Source organism: Peromyscus eremicus, chromosome 17, assembly GCF_949786415.1.
Source record: "Peromyscus eremicus chromosome 17, PerEre_H2_v1, whole genome shotgun sequence".
Taxonomy (NCBI): Eukaryota; Metazoa; Chordata; class Mammalia; order Rodentia; family Cricetidae; genus Peromyscus; species Peromyscus eremicus.
Genome location: NC_081433.1, coordinates 6,785,268 through 6,805,120, shown reverse-complemented (window position 1 = coordinate 6,805,120; position 19,853 = coordinate 6,785,268).

Here is a 19,853-nt window from a genome sequence, read left to right as displayed (position 1 = left end):
ATGTTGGACATCCATGGATTAGGCTACTGTGGACTGAAATTATTCAAGACATAATTCCATCAGTCCTGAGCATGCACAGATGTTTTTATCTCTCATCACCTAAACAACACAGCACAGTGAGTACCACGTGGAACTTACCTTGCCTTGGGTAAGTCATAAGAGAAGACTGAAAGCGCGTGGAGTTCACACAGAGGTCACGTGCAAACACACCTGTCAAAGCCAGGGACTCAGCACCCGCAGATTTTGACAATTTCAGGGGGTCCTGGAACCCATTCCATAAGTGCCAGTTCCCACTAGAACCAGGGCCCGGCATTTTCTAGCACATCAGACAATGTCATAGAATGTAAGTAAGACTTGTACTATCTTTAAAAATAAAGATGGCCTCAGCATACAGCAACATGGAGGGAAAAATGAAAATTAACTAATAATCCCAACCGTTGCTGATAGAAATGAGTACATCACAAGACATTTAAACAACCACCACAAGGGACCTCAAAGATGACACACAATAATTACAGTCTCCATATCGAATTACAGGCCACAGCCGCACCTGGGGGCATATACCTGCAATCCCAGCACTTGGGAAATGAGGAAAGAGGATCCCAGTGAGTTCATAGCCAGACTGGTCTACACAGTGAGTTTCAAGCCAGCCAAGCTACAGAGTCACACACACACACACACACACACACACACAGAGAGAGAGAGAGAGAGAGAGAGAGAGAGAGAGAGAGAGAGAGAGAGAGAGAGAGATGCACATCCACATCCATTGTCTCTCAAATGATTAAAAACCCTTTAGACTGAATACTTTCTCCCAGGAGCCAAAATTTTTAATGGAACCATTGTATTCCAAAATTTCATTTTAACTTCAAAAGAAAATATTTTAAGAATTGATCCAATACCTCCCGCAGACTTGGGAGTCACTTTTCTCCTACTTTCCAGATAAAGTCCTGGTATACGGCATTCTCAACAAGATCCACGACACAATACAGACTGGGAAAAAGCATTCCGGTCTGCACTTGGCCTTCGGGTCAGCATTGTTCCTCAGACACAGCTGCAGAAAGCTGCAGACCGTGAGTCCAGCCAGCTGAGGTCTTCGGATCTATGCCGGCCACCATGGAGGCACGCTTGTCTGCAAATAAGGCCTGCTTTCCGTGAAGGGGGTGAGGTGGGAGTGGGGGCTGGAATCGCCAAGTGGTGACAGGCTTTGTTAGATCTTTGAACTTCAGAGATGCGATTTGCATGCCACCGTGGAAACGTGTTTGACCTCAGCCTGAGACTCCGGAACAGAGAGGTCAGGTAGGACAGGATTAGAGGTGAAATGGCAACCCGACTTCCTAACTTTCACAGGTCAGTGTCTTGAGAAGGCCCCTGCAATCACCAGCGTCGAAAGTCCATGATCATGTACCAAGGTCATCCACAACTTCTCTGTTTCACATGCGGAAGCCACTGGTTCTCATCTCCAACCCAGTGACCTAAAATAAAGTAGCTTTCACACGTCCCATTGGATGTCGGCCTGCCTTGCAACAGCCTAGTCCTACTGTGGTAAGCACAGATTACCAGATAGAGGAGGAACAAGGGCAGGGAGGGGAAGGGAGAGGGAGGATGGCAAGGAGGGAGGAGAATAGGAGGGTCCTGTGGAAACACAGACGTCACTATGTCCCCATTGACCTTAACATCAAGTCAGCACGCTTAACTCCTCATGTAAAAGGTCAGCCCCAGACTCAGGAAACTTCAGTTAGCAAGGTGAGACTGTCACAAGGTACACACACACACTTTTCTCTGTGCATCTTTACCCTCTCTCCTTTCTGCCCTCTCCCCTCCTCAATTCTCTAGCCAAAAAAGAAAAAGTCACCACAGGAAACCAAACCAGGGACCCTTACCTATCAGCAGTAGCCAAGTGAGCTAGGCAAAGTCTGGTTGCCAAGACACAAAGCCCTTGGTCCGAGCCCATATACTGGCCCCTTTGCCAGTCAAGAGGCGTGTTAGCAGTAGACCTACTATGTGGCCGAAGGCCACGCACAGGGCCCCTCGTGGTGGTAAGACAAACCCTTCTCTCTTTGAAGACACAAAGGTGCCACCACTGCCCACTGCTGGTCCCAGAGCATGAGGGAAAAGCTCAGCGGTGACGATGGACGCTGAGTGGCCCCAGACACCGGGTGTCTAGGGAAGTGAAACTCAAGCCAGGGACAAGTGGGATGTCCTCACACTGAAGCATGGTGTATATGGAGCCTAGATCCCCATCAAGTTCTAGAGAGACCTGAGAGCACCCATGATACCCAGCACCTGTCTGTCAGTGTGTCGTCACTCCCATTTTCCCAAGACATTCCACTACTCTCAAGCCCTCCAGGTCTGTGGGAAGACAGAATCTTCAGGAAGCCCTCCCCGAGACACGGCCCACCCCGTGGCACCCACTGCCAGCCACACTGGAGGGTCTTCCTCACAGCACACCTGAGGACTGAAGGGGGGGGGGACGAGTCAGGGCAGAGAGCTGACTCAGCAGGAGGGGACCTTCATTTGCTTTAAGATTTAAGATTTTACTCACAATGGCTGGCGCTGTGGCTCAGAGGTAACTAACCACTTGCCTAGAATGCATGAGGCCCTGGGCTTCATCTATCCCAGCATCAGAGGTGGGAACAGCAATTTTAGTAGCAACAATACCAAATCCATCTTGCTAGAAGCCTCACTTCACACGGGAAAGCCATCTTCATCTTCTCACCTGCAGGCCATAGAATTGGACGGTCCTCTCGCCTAAGGGCTCCTGGGGGCGGGGCAGAGTTGTGGCCAGGGTAAGACCAGCACCTTTAACCAGTGCATGCTGTGGGACCCTTTCACTGCAGAATGGAGTGCATCTGAGGAATGTATCAAAAGGCACTTGGACATCCGAGAGTGGAGCCAGGGGACTGGGGAGGTGGCCCTGCGGTGAAGCTTGCCTGGCGTGTACAAAGCCCTGGCTTCCAGCTTAGCCCTGGGAGGGAAAAGGGAAAGGAAAGAAAAGGCCAAGTCTACAAAATGCAAGCGGGAGCACAGCTGCCTCTCTCTCTTTTTAGGAACTAGAGAAAGGCTTGGGCTTGAGGCCAGGGACCTTCAAATCACGTGACCTTTCCCAGACACTGCCACTGTAGGTCCGGGACTGTCCACCTGGCCTCCGCCACAGCACTCGGCAGTCCCCACCAGACGGATTGCCCTGGATGGAACAGGCCACCCCCTCCAGGGTGAAACACACAGCCTTCAGATAAGAGTGTGTCTACCAGAGTCAAGATGGAGAAAATGAGAGTTTCTTGGTGGAGACTGCTCCCCAAGCAACAGCGGCTTCTCTGAGTAAAACCTGGTTTGGTTTGGTTTTTTGTCACTCCACAGTGAAACAGCTCTGTGAACTTTCCTTTATAGTTTCTGTTCCACCAAACTGAAAGGTAGTTCTCTGACAATTAGCAACCCTGCCTTTCACAGCACAAGAATAAAGCCCGTGCGTGCAGCTCCGCCAGCAGGAGAAGGAACTTGTGGGGGGAGCTGACAAAGTGCATAATGAAAGCCAAAAGGATTTTGGGTTTTCTCCCCCCCAAATAAATGAGATAAATTCAAAAATCAGACTACCTGAAGGGCATCACGATGCTGAAGAGCCCAGAATAACAACAGAGACAGGAAAAAGCACCTACAATTAGAACCCTTGTTTTTGAAAGACTTCCACAAAAGTGGTATTTGTTAAGAGTTGAAAACACAGAGGTGTGTTAAGTAAGGCATAAAAACAACCTTGTGTTAACTAATTGGATAATGACACATGTTACCACAACTGTCAGCCTCCACTGTGCCTTTAAAAGTTCCTTTTATCAAGCATGTAATTTCATTGTTGCAATACCCAAACAACACCAAAGTGCCTGGTAGCCAGTGTGAAACCCAGCACACATCCCTGGGTATCTGCGAGCAAGAGCAGAGTGAGACAGCCTTCACGTTCCCATCTCCCAGGGTGGGGCAGGCTCACCCCCTCGAGGATGGGGCTCCTGTGGAGACTGTCAAAGTTTCTCATCTTAAAACTCCACAGCATAGCTCTCGTGTCAACGTCTCCAATTTTTAATTCAAGAATGGAGTTTGCAGAGACCTTAGGCTGAACCAGAAAAACTAAAATCACTCCTGATTCCTCAGGAGCCTCAGAAAAAAGGTGACGGGGGAGGGGGGCTGCAGCGGGGGGGGGGGGGACCAGTAGCTGCAGCTGAGAAAGATTCCAACCCTCATCCACCTGTGCATGCTCCCATGCAGCTGGAGACGCTCGTCAGTCCACACTGCCACCCTCCCGTCCCACCCAAGCGACCCCACCTCGCGCCAAGTTCTCTGACTCTTGTTTGTCCACCAAGCCTAATTCAAAGCCAAGAATTAACACAGAAACCAAACAGTACTTTCAGAGTAAGTGGCGGTTTCTATGGAACCGCTGCCCTTTCTGCGGCTCGCAGCCTCAGCTGACGGCTGCACGCTTGATTATGCTCGCAACACCATGCTCCCGTAACAGAAAATGACCTCAGAAGAAAGCCCTCCCTCTCCATCTGACTGTCCCGGCTCTGATGCTGGGTCCAGGGACACCACGTCTATTCCCATAGTCCAACCTACAGACAAGGGGTGTCACACATTTTTACCATCACCGAAACACAACTTTCTGCCAACTTGAGAATTCAAGTCTGTACAGCCCACATCCAGCATCCAGAGAGACATCTCCAGGGCAGTACAAGCCCCTCCTGGCTCCAGTGACAGCTCTCCCGACAGAGAACTTCCAAGTCAGGTCCAGCAAACACAGGTCTCACTAAGGAAACCATCTGCTCCCAGCACCCCCAGGGCACTACTGGGTTTCCAAGGACCAGAGCTATGCTGTGAGAGCAAACACCCTCAGGGTCCAGCAGACACAGCCCTGGGTCCCCTCAAGAAGTCTCATCTAGATCAACTCTGTGGCACGACAGCCTTGATCCACCTAGGGTCCGGGTTCACAGCCAGACATAGTCCCCCTCAGTGACCCATGCCCACACCCACAGACTTAGCTAAAGATTCATTGTAAGTTACTCCTTCCGCACATCACACACCCACATCATGGCTGATCACCAGGGCTCCAGAGGAGCCTGCCACCTTACCTGCCAGCCTGTCCAGGTGCCAGCCTTCGCCTGCCTGCGGACTTCTCCGTCCCTGTCAACGCAGAACTGCTCCCTCAGAGAGCGGGTGGCCAACTACAGCGGCAGCGGCGTGATGAGCACAGTTTGGGACCGTCCACAATTAACCAGACACTGTGTGGTCACAGCAAATCAGCCACGGAAACCAGCACAGGACCAGAGCAAAGGAGGCTCTCAGAGGGACTCGGAGGTGCCGTCCCCAAACGCTACATTTCTTCTTCGAGATCGTTCCAGCCAGCCCCTTCTGCTATTTTTACTGTACCATAATGCACTAGGTCTGGCTTTTACCCTATTGAAAGAACATGAATATATTATTATCCACACAAAAGAGCAGGTTATTGTTTATGAATTACCAGCCTTCCCAGCAACAAAGGCTATTTTCATAAGAAAACTCAATTTCATTTTAGCTCCAATTTGATTACCAGCTGAAGAAAGGAAGCTCTGCTCCCAACCCTCAAAGGGTTTTATTCATACCATTGAATGGGCTTTATTGCTTCCTTTTCAAAACTGACGTAGAAAGCTTTTAGAGTAAAACATTGACAAAAAATTATTGCGCTGCTATTTTGTGCAATCACAGAGCTGAAGAGGGGCAGTGATTTCTCAGCCATCCTTCACTGTACTTCAGAATGGTGAGGGCTAGAATTAATGACAGGGAAGGGAGAGAAGGCACGCGAAGGTCTCACAATGCGCGTCAAATCTAAATGATCACTATACATTGAAAAGCCCCCAAAACGCCCAGGCTGACTGATTCACGGCTTTCACCAGAAAGACAGGCTTGAAGAGTTTATTGCACCACAATTTGCTCGGAATTATCATAAAAATGAATGTGGAGGCTGAATGTCACCCCAGCACGCTCCAAAAACACACACCCCGAGGACAAAGTTCACGCCGGAATTACCGCTGCACTCCGCGGCTGCCAGGGTCGGGGCTCGGGGCGCTGGCTGGCAGTCATCTGGCTTCGCTCAGCCAGGCTCACCCAGGGCACTGAAGAGACTCTTCCTGCCACATCAAGTGTTCCCATTTACTGCGACTTAAACTAAGAAAAGCCTGCAGCTGCAAGCAAGGGTCCAGCCCCACCTGGGCTGCAAGGCCGGGTACCCCAGGAAGAGGAGCTATCGGCTTGTTTGTTTTCCTTCCCCGAGGGAGAAGGAAGTTTGTGGGGACTCGAGTGCCCCCTGGAACAGTGTAGGGGCAAATGTTTAAATGATATGGATAGTTATTGTTAAAATGGCTCGCGCCACATGCACATACTTCTCCTTTCATTAAAATCGGAGCAATAATGGCTAAGCTCGTGGGGTTGTCAAAGAAACCTGCACTTGATATTATGCAAATAAAGAGCCTACAGTAAAATAACTTGGTGCTTGGGCCGACAGCCAGCCTGTTCCAGCACGTGTCAGGCAAGATCGAGGGCTGAAGACGCCTCCAAACCCGTCAGCGAAGCTGTGGTCGTCATTGTTTCATGGCAATGTCTATGTTAAAAAAAAAAAAAAAATCAAAGCAAAGATAAAGGTGGCACCCCCGAGTCCTAACCCTTACAGCAGCTGGACCAGTTCTATGTTACAAAGCTGTCTTCTGCTGTCTTCAAACAAACCTAACTAGAGACAGGTGCGTCAGCTGCTTCCTGGCGCCCAGGCAGGTAGGATAACTTGCCTCAGTTCGGCAAGGATGACCTTGAACTCAACCCTGACAGCTGCCACAATAGTCCCACCTGTAACCCAAGACTTCCCTTTGGACATCAGTTGCCACAGTAGCTCATCTGGTGCAGGAGTCAGCGTGCTCCTTGATCTACACCGAATGACTCCACATCCCTGAAGCCACCAGCAGTGACTTCCCTTCCCAGCTCTGGAGCGGCCACTGGTCATGATCTCCAGCCTGCGTCTGAGCAACATCAAGGTTAATAGTGTTTAAACACAAGCCTGCATGGAGCATCCACGCACTCTAAGCACACACTGTTTATCGCTGGGGTGAGGACCCTGGCCACACAGCTACCGCAGAACTGACTTTGCTCAGGCTTCTTGGTTCTGCACACTCAGCCTGCTCAGGGGTAGGAAGAGTGGATTCTGCAGCAAAACCACAGTGGTGAAGGTCTAATGTCATCACACGGCCATCATCACTAACTCAGCAGATCAGGCATTCGTCTCGGGAGAAAAACTTCTGGTCATGGTTTTGACAACTAAACCCAAGACCTTGGCTTACGCTTCTTTTGGATCTGTGGACTTCTTCACAGAAGCATAGTTGTGGGCTCTAGACCCCACACTGAACAGAGCTCACCTTACATGTGTGCTCACAACTTCCTGAGTGTGGGACACCAAACAGCATGGTCACAGGGCAGGCTGCAGGAGGCAGAGGCCTCTGCCCCGCTCTGCTATAATAACTCCCCATCACCACTCACACTCTTTGCCACTCTGAGCGCACCTGCCAGAGGCCACAGAGGGGTGAATATTAATTTAAGGGTTAGAGAATTCATTTTGGGAAGTAAGTGAGCTCACAGATACAAAGCCCATGAATTCTGGGGACAACCTCGCTGCTCTTTGTTTATGGCTATTTCCTGTGGCATCTGGAATGGTGCTCTGGGTTGAACTATGGACAAATTTCTCATGTTGGAGCCTGGAGCCCAACACGATGTCTTTGGGGACTGGGCCTTGGGAGTCACTGGGGCTAGATGAGGTTGTAACAGTGGGTCCTGATTCCATGGGTCTGTGCTCTCGAGGAAGGGAAGGGAAAGAGTCCACCCTCCGAGGACACAGTAAGAAAGTGGCCACCAGAGACCAGACATCAGCTCAACCTTGAACTCCTGGAGCATCCAGAAATTGCTGTGGCTGCTTGCTTAAGCACAAATGTGCGGGGCTATGCCTGGAAGGCTAGGCTGTGGAGGGGGACGAGAGGGCAGAGCAGAGGTTCACGCCCCTGACCAGAGGTCACCAAACTCCTGCTGCCTGTTAGGGCATCACCAAGAGCAACACAGGAGCTGGCCAGAGCTGGCCAGAGCACGCATCACTGTGGACTCCACGATATTTGCATGACGTCTGGGTTTCAGGAGAAGCTGAAGGGCTCTGAGAAAGGGAAACCATAAGTTCCCATGCAGGCCCTGTCCCCTGCCTGGGAGAGGGGGGAACACAGGAAATAATGGCTGCAGGGACAGCCACCAGGAAGGGGACTGCTTCTCCAGTTGCAGCCTTGGACCCCAGCTTCACAGTCATTCAGAGGACAAAGGAGAAAAAAAAGTCCCCAGCCTGTCCTGCATCGATGGGGTGGGAACCTTATTTAGGGCCTGAGAATCTGCCTTCCTAACCTACTACCGCACAGAACCCCTCAAAGTGAAAGTGTACTTAGCTGTAATGCACAAGGGAGACAGGAAATGCACTCCCAGGTCAATCAAAAATCTATACAAAAGTGTCAGAACATGGTCCGAGAATGGAGTCGTGTGAGGGAAATTCTGAATGCTCATGAGAAAACTCCAAGAAAATAAGACAAGAGTCTTATCTCCCCACCTTCCTATCTCCCTTTCTCTCCTTGCTATATCACTCTGTCTGCCCCCATCTCTCTCTGTCTCTCTCTGTCTGTCTCTGTCTCTCTGTCTCTCTGTCTCTCTGTCCCCCTCTCTGTTGGAGTCATGTGAGAATTCTGAATACTCGGGAGAAAACTCCAAGAAACCAAGACAAGAGTCTTGTGATCTCAGTTTCTTCAAAAACACGTGAGTGCTCTTGGATTGCGCTCGTGTACCCCTCCCAGTGTAGTGGCGAGGGGTGAGTTTACCTTAGGTTGTGCACTACAGCTGTCTGTTGTCGTTTGTCCACACGCCTCTGTGGGGACATGTTTGGTTTTGCCACGTGTGGCTTGTCCTTGTGAGGGTACACTCTACTCAGGTGACACCCTTTAACCCTCAGGGTATAAACTGTCTGATGCTCTAAATAAAGTTGGTTATCTCATGAGTCTATCTCAATTGTAGGCTCCATTTCCCAAGTCCAATGACCTCTAGAGCGGCAAACACAAAAAGAACATACAAGATAGAGAGGAAATCCCTAAGATGTTACGGTTTCCAGAAAGCTGCAGTAGTCAGCGAGTTAGTGCTGGTGACCCTCAGGGGACAGTGAGTTCAGCCTCTTCAGACTAACACACACACACACACACACACACACACACACACACACACACACACATGCTGTGGGATGTTCTGTATGGCAAATGTGTTGCTCTGATTGGTTGGTAAATAAAACACTGATTGGCCGTTGGCTAGGCAGGAAGTATAGGCAGGACAAGGAGGAGAATAAAGCTGGGAAGTGGAAGGCTGAGTCAGAGACACTGCCAGCCGCCATGATGACAAACAGCATGTGAAGATGCCGGTAAGCCACGAGCCATGTGGCAAGGTATAGATTTATAGAAATGGATTAATTTAAGCTGTAAGAACAGTTAGCAAGAAGCCTGCCACGGCCATACAGTTTGTAACCAATATAAGTCTCTGTGTTTACTTGGTCGGGTCTGAGCGTCTGTGGGACTGGCAGGTGAGAGAGATTTGTCCTGACTGTGGGCCAGGCAGGAAAACTCTAGCTACACACATACACACACACACACACACACACACACACACACACATACACACATACACACACATACACACACACACAGACACACACACACACCTACACACGCACATACACACACACATACACACACAGACACACACAGACACACCACACACACACACACACGCACACACACACGCACACACACACGCACACATACACACACACATACACACACACCACACACACACACAGACACACACACACATACACACACACAGACACACACGCACACACACACACACACAGACACATACACACACACCACACACACACAGACACACACGCGCGCACACACACACACACACACACAGACACACACAGACACACACACACACACACACACACACACACACACGGCTATTGTCATGCTTTTGGAACCCTAGGCTGTGCAGCTTGCAAGAGCAGGCTGGGAGCAGTGGCGCACGCCCTTGATTCCAGGACTTGGGAGGCAGAGGCAGGCAGAGCTCCATGAGTTAGAGAAATGTGGCTGAATGCTTTGTGGACCAGCCAGAGATCTACAGGAGGTGAAATCCTGGGTGCTGGAGCAAATGCTGACCTAGCCAGGCTCAGTGCTACAAGTGACTATAAACGGGAGCTCATGGATTCAAAAGTATGTGTATCTTTAAAACAGATCGGTGTTTAAAGTTGCAAGACCCCACTTTCATTGTCAAACCCTTAGAAGCCAGTTCACAGACTCGGTTCTCTCTTCCCCTGCTTCTCCTCCACACTCAGAAGAATGCCCCTGCCTCTGACAACGTCTGCCTTCCTGGATTTGGAAGCAAAGTCACAAAAGCAACTGAGGGACAAGAGAGGCTGGATCCTGTGAGTGGCTCCATCAGCATCAGCATTGTGAACTAGTGATTAAAGGACCTGAGTTCCAGAAAGCCATTTGACCTCCCAGCTTCACAATGCCCTGGTAACTCTGCCCTGTGTTTCACAAACCAAGTCAGCTTCCTGGGAGCAAAGCTTTGTGCAGCCTCTAAAAGACTGGGGGGGGGACACAATTTCACAGCAGGACAAACATCAGACTCTCCACAATCTACCCTGAGGGGACCTTTGTGAGCAAGCAGCAAAACGTTATGATGCCACTTCCAACAGGACAGCAGTCTAGTTCCCTCAGAGGCCCAGTTTCCTCCCTCAGTCACAGGACTAGTTCCATCTTATGCTGGAGTTGACTTCTAGGCATCACAAAAGATGAACAGGACCAGTGAAAGGAGGTGAGTCTGCAACCCCACCCCCATACAGAAACTGGCCAAAGGTTTTGATGTCTCCAAGCCGGTCTGCTCACCATATTTTGCCAGTACGTCCCATGTGTTACACTGTGTCCTGAGAACACCACACGTTTCAGCGCATTAGACCCCACAACACTGGGCTATGGCACTATCACCACTCAGACAAGAGTCACATGACCACCTACCCCACAGCCCCTTGAGTTCAGACTCTGGCTCAGCATGGTCACCACTCTGGTTCCATACAACCCCCGTATCCTTACTAAGCACCAGTGACCATTCCACTGTGACCCTCTGTATCCCCACCCATGGTCTATTATCATCACCCGAGGATGTGCCCTTGAGATCTTGTCTCCAGCCTCTGCCAGACTTGGAAAGGCTACCTGGGGATCCGCAGGCCCTGTAGCTGGAGTAGCCAAGCTGTTGGAGCGTGGAGGCCCTGCCATCCCCGGAAGGGAGAGCAACTGCCCCAGATGGAGAGGAGGCCATAACACCAAGATCCCTGCAGGTGTTGGACCAGGCCAAGCAAAGCCACTTGTTCCCAACAACCCCTTACAGAGACCGTGAGGAATGAAGGGCCCTAGGTCTTCGTCCGCTTTGCGGTTTCACTGCCCAGGTGGCCAGCCTTTTCCAGAGAACAGTGGGTGGGCAGAGGTGCTGAGGCCAACAGAACTAGTCTTGAATCCGGGCTTTGAAGCTGACATTGCTCTTACCGTGTCAGCTAAGGCAAGCATCCTCCAAGAGACGAGGGCACCCTTCCCTCCCCGGGGATGGGTTCCCTCTGTCCCTTCATTTCCTTTCCCTTCCCTCCCCGGGGATGGGTTCCCTCTGTCCCTTCATTTCCTTTCCCTTCCCTCCCCGGGGATGGGTTCCCTCTGTCCCTTCCTTTTCCTTTCCCTTCCCTCCCCGGGGATGGGTTCCCTCTGTCCCTTCCTTTTCCTTTCATTCTTATTGCATCTGGGGCAATCTGAGTGCTTCTGTGGCTCATGAGAGCACCCCAACCACAGAAGATTCCAACAGCCATGCGTGAAGCCCACTCTCACCAGAGGAGTTTGGTCACGGTGCGAGGCATACACCCGCATCCCTGTGTCACTTCTGAGTACTAGGGTCTTTGGTTGGAACATCTACAGACCAGGTGTCACATCAACTTCTTTACTAAGAAAAAACCTGAAACAGATATTTGAGTCAGGTGTGGTGGCGCATGCCTTTAATCCCAGCACTCAGGAGAGAGAGGCAGGTGGATCTCAGTGAGTTCCTGTTCTAGGCCAGTCTGGTCTATGTAGAGAGTTTGAGGCCATCCAAGGTTGCATAGTGAGACCCTGTCTCAAAAATAAAAATACATGAGCAAATAGAAGAGGTCAGGATTTGGAAACACACGCAGAAGGAATGAAAGATGCGAGCTGGAGAAAGAAATGCATGGGGTCCAGGCAAGATGGGGGAGGAAGAGCAGACACAAACACAGGGCGATGCACGTCTAAATGTGTGTGTGCAGGCACACGCTCCAGCACATCCGCGTTTGGAGATCAGAGGACGATCTAGCGGCACCTGCTCTCTCCTTCTTGAGACAGGGTCTTTCCTGTGTCTTCCATGCTGCACAGGTTAGTTGGCCCGCAAACTCCCAATTCTCCTGTTTCCACCTCTTGTCTCACAGGAGTGCTGGGATTGAAGACACCTGCCAACACACCTGACCTTTTAATGTTTTCCAGGAATCGAACTCAGGTCATCAGGCTTACACGGCTAGCACCTTTATCCACTGAACAATCTCACCGATCCTCTTCTAGTGTTAGTAGGGTGCATCCTTCCACCCTCTGTCAGAGACAGGCGAGCCAATACCCCGCAGAGACCCGAGTTCCCTTCCAGAGAATAAACTAGCACCCAAAGTCAATAGCACTGGGCTCGAGAAAAGCATGGCACATGAGCCAATGTGGGGACAGCTGCAACACTGTTGTGTTAAATTCATTTTCATTGCACACCCATGGGTAACACACACACACACACACAGATACAGCACACTACACACACACAACACTCAATGCTTAGGAAGTAGCATACGTACACTGTGCAGCCAAAGCAGGGAGATAAACGCTGCTGAAGGTATTTTAACATGAAGGTTCAGCTTTTGAGGAGTGTCTCCTGGCAGAAGGCAAAGTCCCTTCACGATGCAGAGAGAAAGTGGCTGTGGTGGGTCAGGAAAGCCGAAAGATGAGCAAAGAGAAGTGGGGCAGGGGGGCGCAGAGGCTCCTGTGCCCAACACAGACCATAGGGAGTGTCACCAGCAGGACAAGTAGGTTGGAGGTGTGGTGGTTTGAATGACACTGGCCCCCATAGGCTCAAACATTTACATAGCTGGTCCCCAATTGATGGAACTGTTTGGGGAGGACTAGGAGGTGTGGCCTTGTTGGAGGAGGTATCACCAGGGATGGGCTTTGGGGTTTAGAAAGCCCACCCCAGGCTCTCCCTCCCCCACCTCTCTCTCTCTCTCTCCACCTGAAACTTGTGGATCAGATGTGAGCTCTCAGCTACTGCTCCAGTACCATGCCTGCCTGTCTGCTGCCATGCTCCCTGCCATGATGGTCATGGACCCACCCTCTGAAACTGTAAGCAAGCTCTCAATTAAATGCTTCCTTTTATAAGCTGCCTGGGTCATGGTGTCTCCTCACAACAGAACAGTGACTAAGACAGAAGGTATCTGAAGATGACACATGGAGAGGAGGTCTCCTACCTAGGAGAGCTCAGCATGGGGCCAGAGAGGCCCACAGAGTCCTCCTGCCACAGAGCTCAGAGACACTCAGAAAGCTGTTGTCACCGCAGGCTAGGTCCTAGCACAGCTAGCCTCAGCTAACTCCCTCTACCCCTGGACCTTTGTCCCAGGCTTCCCTCTCTGTGCGTGCTCAGATGATAAGAAGTGGATACCTCTGCCTGGGACCACACCTCATCCATGGACCTGTGTCTCTCCTTCTTAGGGAGGCACCTCAGGCTCTCCCTGAAGCCCACCTGTACAGTCCCAACTCTAGGTCCCAGGCAGAGGTCCTCCCACGGAGCATGCCACTTTCTGATAAACTGAGGGCCTCAGGCGCTGTGGGGGCCATCCCTTCCACCTCCAGGCTGGTATAGCAGGGCCCTGAAAATAAACATGGGTGGTGGGCACATCCAGACGGGTAGGAACATGGAGACATGGAGACTTGGGGCCCGACTGCAACTGGTGCCTCAGCCACACAAATCCTCCCCAGTGGGCCTCTGTACTTGGCCCATTTCCATTGTCTTCTGGGTGAGTGTGGCTGTGCAGAGTGAAGGATGGGTGTGTGTGTGTGTGTGTGTGTGTGTGTGTGTGTGTGTGTGTGAGAGAGAGAGAGAGAGAGAGAGAGAGAGAGAGAGAGAGAGAGAGAACTACATACCAGTAGTCCCCAAGACTACAATCACTGAAGCCAAGAATCAGGAATGGGTAAAGTATTAACGCCCACTTAACCTGGGTACTGCTCAACCAGAGACTAGACACCCGTGCTAAACAGGGCTTCCGAGAGTCCCGTGTGCTAGCTCCTCCCCCATAGCAGCTAACCCTTTGGTCCCAGGTGGTGTGGCCACAGAGGACTGTGACATTGGTGACTCCAGGAGGCGACTATGGATCATGCCAGGCTGTTCGGATATTCCAACACCTGACCCTGCTCCACCTTGACTGCCACACTGGGGCCAGTGAAGAAAACAGCCAATCCACCCACTGCCCCAGAAACCACCCCATGGCTCAGAGGCTCAGTGTAGATGCAACCAACCTTCTTATTAAATAAGAGACACAGAACCAATGCAAAGAAGAAAGCCAAGAGGTCAGAGCTAAGAGCTAAAACCTTACCCTTCCTCCTGCAGTGGTCCTACCTCTCCGAACTCACTACCCCTGTGTTAATGTCTCTATATAGTGTTCCTGTTCTGCCTTCTCATTGGTTGTAAACCCAACCACATGACCGCCTCGTCACGGCCTGTCTGTATAGGCCTCCAGGTTTTCCTTGCTTGGTATTGAGATTAAAGGCATGTGTATCCAATAATGGCTGTATCCCTGAACACACAGAGACTTACCCAGCTCTGCATACCAAGTGCTGGGATTACAAGTATACACCACCACTGCCCTGCTTTCCTATGGCTTGCTAATAGCTCTGACCCCCGGGCAACTTTATTTATTAACATACAAATAACATTTTAATACAAATAAAATATCACCATAGCTCAGAGTCCAAGTTCAGATCTAACTGGAGTGCTGTCTGGACCACCTCACTCAGCCAGGCTCCATCTGCCTCAAAATCAGTCAACAGAAGACAAGCAGCCCCTTCTGAAGGACACTGGGTCTCAGCTAAAAGCTGGCCCAGGTGGCTCAGCCCCACCTGGCTAGTGGTCAGGTGAACTCCATGGTCAGCAGCAGGGCTCCAGAAGGGAACAGAAGTCCTCTGATGGACCAAGACAGCTGCAACTCCACCCCATTCAGACAATGACCCCAAGACCAAGGGCTGGAGCTACAGGCCCGACTTCCACGGCTGAGTCCAGAGAGAATTCGAGAAGAGCTGGGGCCACTCTGCATCTGTCTAAATAACGTGCCAGAGACACCAATGCCTTTTATGAGGCCTCCCCTTCAGTGGGACCAGAGAAAGGGCGGAGGCAGGGCTTCCTTTGAAGGTCTTCCTAATTCTCAATAGTTTAGAATTGGGAAGAGGAGGCTCTTGCAGAAGGTGTTACCTGGAAACCAAAATACAGCCAGGAGTTAGGGAGATGACTGTCTACATGCAAACGTGAGAGTCTGAATTTGATCTCCAACATTCATGTAAAAATCCCCAGGAGTGATGGTGCGTACTTGTCATCCCAGCTTTGGGGAGGTGGCGACAGGGAGGTCCCCGCAGCTAGCTGACCAGTCAGCCTAGCATACTTGGCAAGTTCCATGTCCGTGTGACACTATCTCACAGAACAATGACAAAAGTGGAAAGCAGAGAGACGTCTCAGAGTGTTGACTGCTCTTGCAAAGGACCCAGGGTTGGTTCCCAGCGTCCACACCAGGTGACTCATAACCACTTGGCTCCAGTTCCAAAGGATCCAGTGCCTTCTGGCCTCCACAGCAATGCATATGTGGTGAATATATAAACTCCCAGAGATGTGCACATATACGACAATAGTAAGTTTTCTAAGTAGACCACACCAGAGGAGCAGTATCAAGTTTGTTTGATCTCTGCATACACACACACACACACACACACACACACACACACCATACACATACCTACACACAACACACACACATACATACACACATACAGACCACACACACACACACACACACACACACACACCCCACACACCCCACACACCCCACACACACCACACAACTATACCTTTCTTTATTCTTTCTTGTTTATGAAATCAACTGAATCCCAGGGCAGTTCCCTCCTTGCAAAGGCTTTGGAAGGCTATGTCCTGGAACTGAGTTCCTCTGGCAGCCGCTGAGCGCAGCTTCCTTGACAGTCCAGCGAAGAAGTATTTCTACTGGCGTCCCCTTTGGGGCTTATCTGGGGACGGGCTATGTTTCTCGTAGAACAGAAGACTGGGTCTGCAAGACCAGGAAAGGCCTGGTGGAAAGGCTTGGAGAATAAAATAGCACTGGGGACTTCCCTCTCTTTCTTCAGGGGCAGTGAGCCCCTCCGAGCCAAACCAAAGGTTCTGTTGCCTTTCCATCCAACCTCCTGACGGCCAGAGCTCCCAACAGTGGGAAAAGCTATTTCTGCCTTGGATAAAACAATATTCTTTATTCATTTTTGTTTTGCATTTAATTTGAATAAACTGGATTCTCTGCATTCATCAGGAGAGGGGGGCTGCAGGGGCCCCGCTGGCATGTCAGGTACAGCGCCCATCCCTCGTATGTTAATGGCACCCAACTAGAGGTGTGGCCCCCCAAACTTTAAAGAAGCTGAGAAAGTCCTGTGAGTCCAAGGACACTCACCTGTGGGCCCTGGGGAAGGGTGCTTGGCCCCTTCATCGACCTCTGCCCTTTGCCACTGTCCTGGAGCGCCTCTGGACGATGAACTAGGACACTAGCAGGCTGCTTAGGAGAGCGTCCCTGAGAAATGTCCCTTCTTTCTTTCAGATTTCTTCAGTAAGGTGACGACTATAAAAACTCTACGTGGGCTGGCCATGTCAGCATGCATTTAGGGGTTCATATTGCATGGAGCCAGCCAAGATTTACTGCTGAAGCTCTGGGGCCTCCCAGAAGGGACTCTGTACTAAGATTAGCTTTCAGCAGGTCCAAGGTACTATTATTTGGGGTCGCCTATCACAAGCTCAACCTGGGGAAGTAGAGTCATATCTGGCTTTCATCTCCTGACTTGAGAAGAGGCAGCCAGGACCTGGGGCTTGAGCTGGGGTTTTCTCCCGAGGACAGTCCCCAGTGGTCCTGGTCACCTGGCTAGATCACTAGAATCAGCAAAGCCTCCAGCTTTCAAAAAGTGTGCCCTGGGTCCTAGAGTCCAAAGGACTTGAGGAGACATCTTGTTCAGTCCCCTGAATCAACAGTGGAATGATCCAAAGTTTCTCAAAGGCCTTGAGATCATCTGTCCTTCTGCATCAGCCCCTCTTCACACCTGTAGCAGGTTTAAAGTATCTCTGAAATGATCTCTGATGCTTCCCATCCCCTAGGGATGACACCTACCCTGAGTGAAGTGTCTACAGGCATGGAGAAGGTCTACCAGACCCTACCAGGGTGAAGGAGATGCAGAGGCCTGGGCTTGACATAATATGGTAATATCACTCCTTCCCTTCTTTCTGTCTCTATCCCCACTCCATCATGTGTGTGTGTATGTGTGTGTGTGTGTGTGTGTGTGTGTGTGTGTTATTGCGTAAATGCAGGTGTGCACACACTGTGGCACACGTGTGTGGTCAGAACAGCCTTGAGTGTCAGTTCTCATCGTCCTCCTTGTTTAAAGTGGGTTCTCTTGTTCTTCACCACTGTGTATGTCAGGCTATCTGGCCCCTAGGCTTCCAGAAAGAATGGAGGAATGATGGAAGACAGAGGGGCTGGGCGTGCAGTGCCGGCAGGGTCACCCCAACATTGTGCCAAGACTGCCCCAGTGCTGGTAAGGGCTGCCTCTCCACCCTCAGACACCTGAGAATCCCCCAGGCCTCCTCTGGCCTCCTCTGGCCTTTTGGGATGCCATGCTGTACTCAGCTTTCACCTGACGACCTCCTGCCTCAGGTCAGCACCCCACCCAGAGCTCCAGGTCTGGCCCAGCCTGGGACCTCTACTTGCCCTGGAAGGTGGGTCATCCGAAGCTCCACCCACTGGGGACAGTAGGTGTGAGGCTCTGAGATGGGTGGCAGTTCTGAGTCCTGAACCGCCTTGCCACGGGGATGTGTGTGGCTACCTGGTTCTTCTGGAACTGGCTGGCGGCGGCACAGGCTCCATGCCTGTCGGCAGGAAGGTGCCTATGGCGGGAAGTACAGTGCCAACTCTGGTGCTCGCCACCACAGTCCTGATGCCACCACCGGAGCTCAGGGAGTTCATCTTACCACTTTCCTCCTGAATCTCATCTGCATCTTTCAGAGCTCACCCTGCTCTGCTCAGTGTCTCCCAAGGGGCTACTCTCGAATTCTGGACACTCCACTTTCTACTTGGATGGAAACGGACTAAACGCGGTTCCAAATTGCCCATCTGTGGAAGAAATGCACTGCCAAACCCCTGCCTTCCACACCAGACCAAACAGCTGGACAATTGGGAATGAAAGGCCTCACAAAAGCAGATGTTTTGGGTCCTCAGTGGGCTTGGGCCTTGTTTCTGTACTAGGATGGGTGAGAGCTTTGGAAGCAATGGCTGTACTCTCACATCCCATGGGGCACCCAACCATAGTGTAGCCTTCCTCAACACCTCCTTCCATGGCTCAGGTTTGGTTCAGTGCTGGCCCAGGGAGATAGATGATGTCAGGACAGTGGCTAACTGCTCCCTCCCCGTGGTCCTCTGTGTTATCTACATTTTCCCAACAGTACAGCACATTCAGAGCCATGGGAGGCCACCTCTTGCACACAGAAAGAGCAGCTTTAGCCATTCACAAACTCCAAAGTCTCTGCTCATTTCTGAAATACCCTCAGTACAAGTTCTGTTGAGGATCTTGTTCAGACCTCCAAGAGATAGGACGACCCCATGGAGGAGCCTCACACTTGGCTGGGAAGGGGTATTGGGTGAGCTCAGAAGTGTGGGTGTTGTCAGTCAATTAGTGTGTGTGTGTGTGTGTGTGTGTGTGTGTGTGTGTGTGTGTGTATGATGTGTTTGTGTTGTGTATGTGTGGGTGTTCGTGTGTTATATGTGTGAAGGGTGTGTGATATGTGTGTGATGTGTATAATGTGTGTGGTATGTGTTCTGTGTGTGGTGTGTGTGCTGGGTATAGGCATGTGTGTGACCTGTAGAGGTTAGAGAACCTAATAGGCCCTCTCTCTCATAGTCTCTGCCATGCTGTGTACTCCAGTCTAGACAGCCAAACAAGCTGTCAGGTGATTCTCCTGTCTCCACCTCCAACACTCTATATGAGTGCTGGGATCACACACTCATGCACACCACCCAGTTTTGTTTTGTTGGTTGGTCTTTTTTAAACACAGGCTCCAGGGGTCAAACTCAGACAGTTGGGCTTACTTGGCAAGCTCTTTTACATCCAAGCCTCCTCACCACCTCTACACTTAGCTCTTACCCACCTCTCTGCCATCTAGACATTCTGAGGTCCTAAAGAGGCACGCCTAAGGACCTGAATTTCTTTTTCGGTGTTGATCTCATGTAAAATACCTGGAAGAAGCTCCCCGTCTACCACAGGCCTGCTCCGCAAAACTGGAGATCAGAGTTGAGCCAATATGTGGGGAAGAGTGACAAGCCATGGCCTCACCCCTGC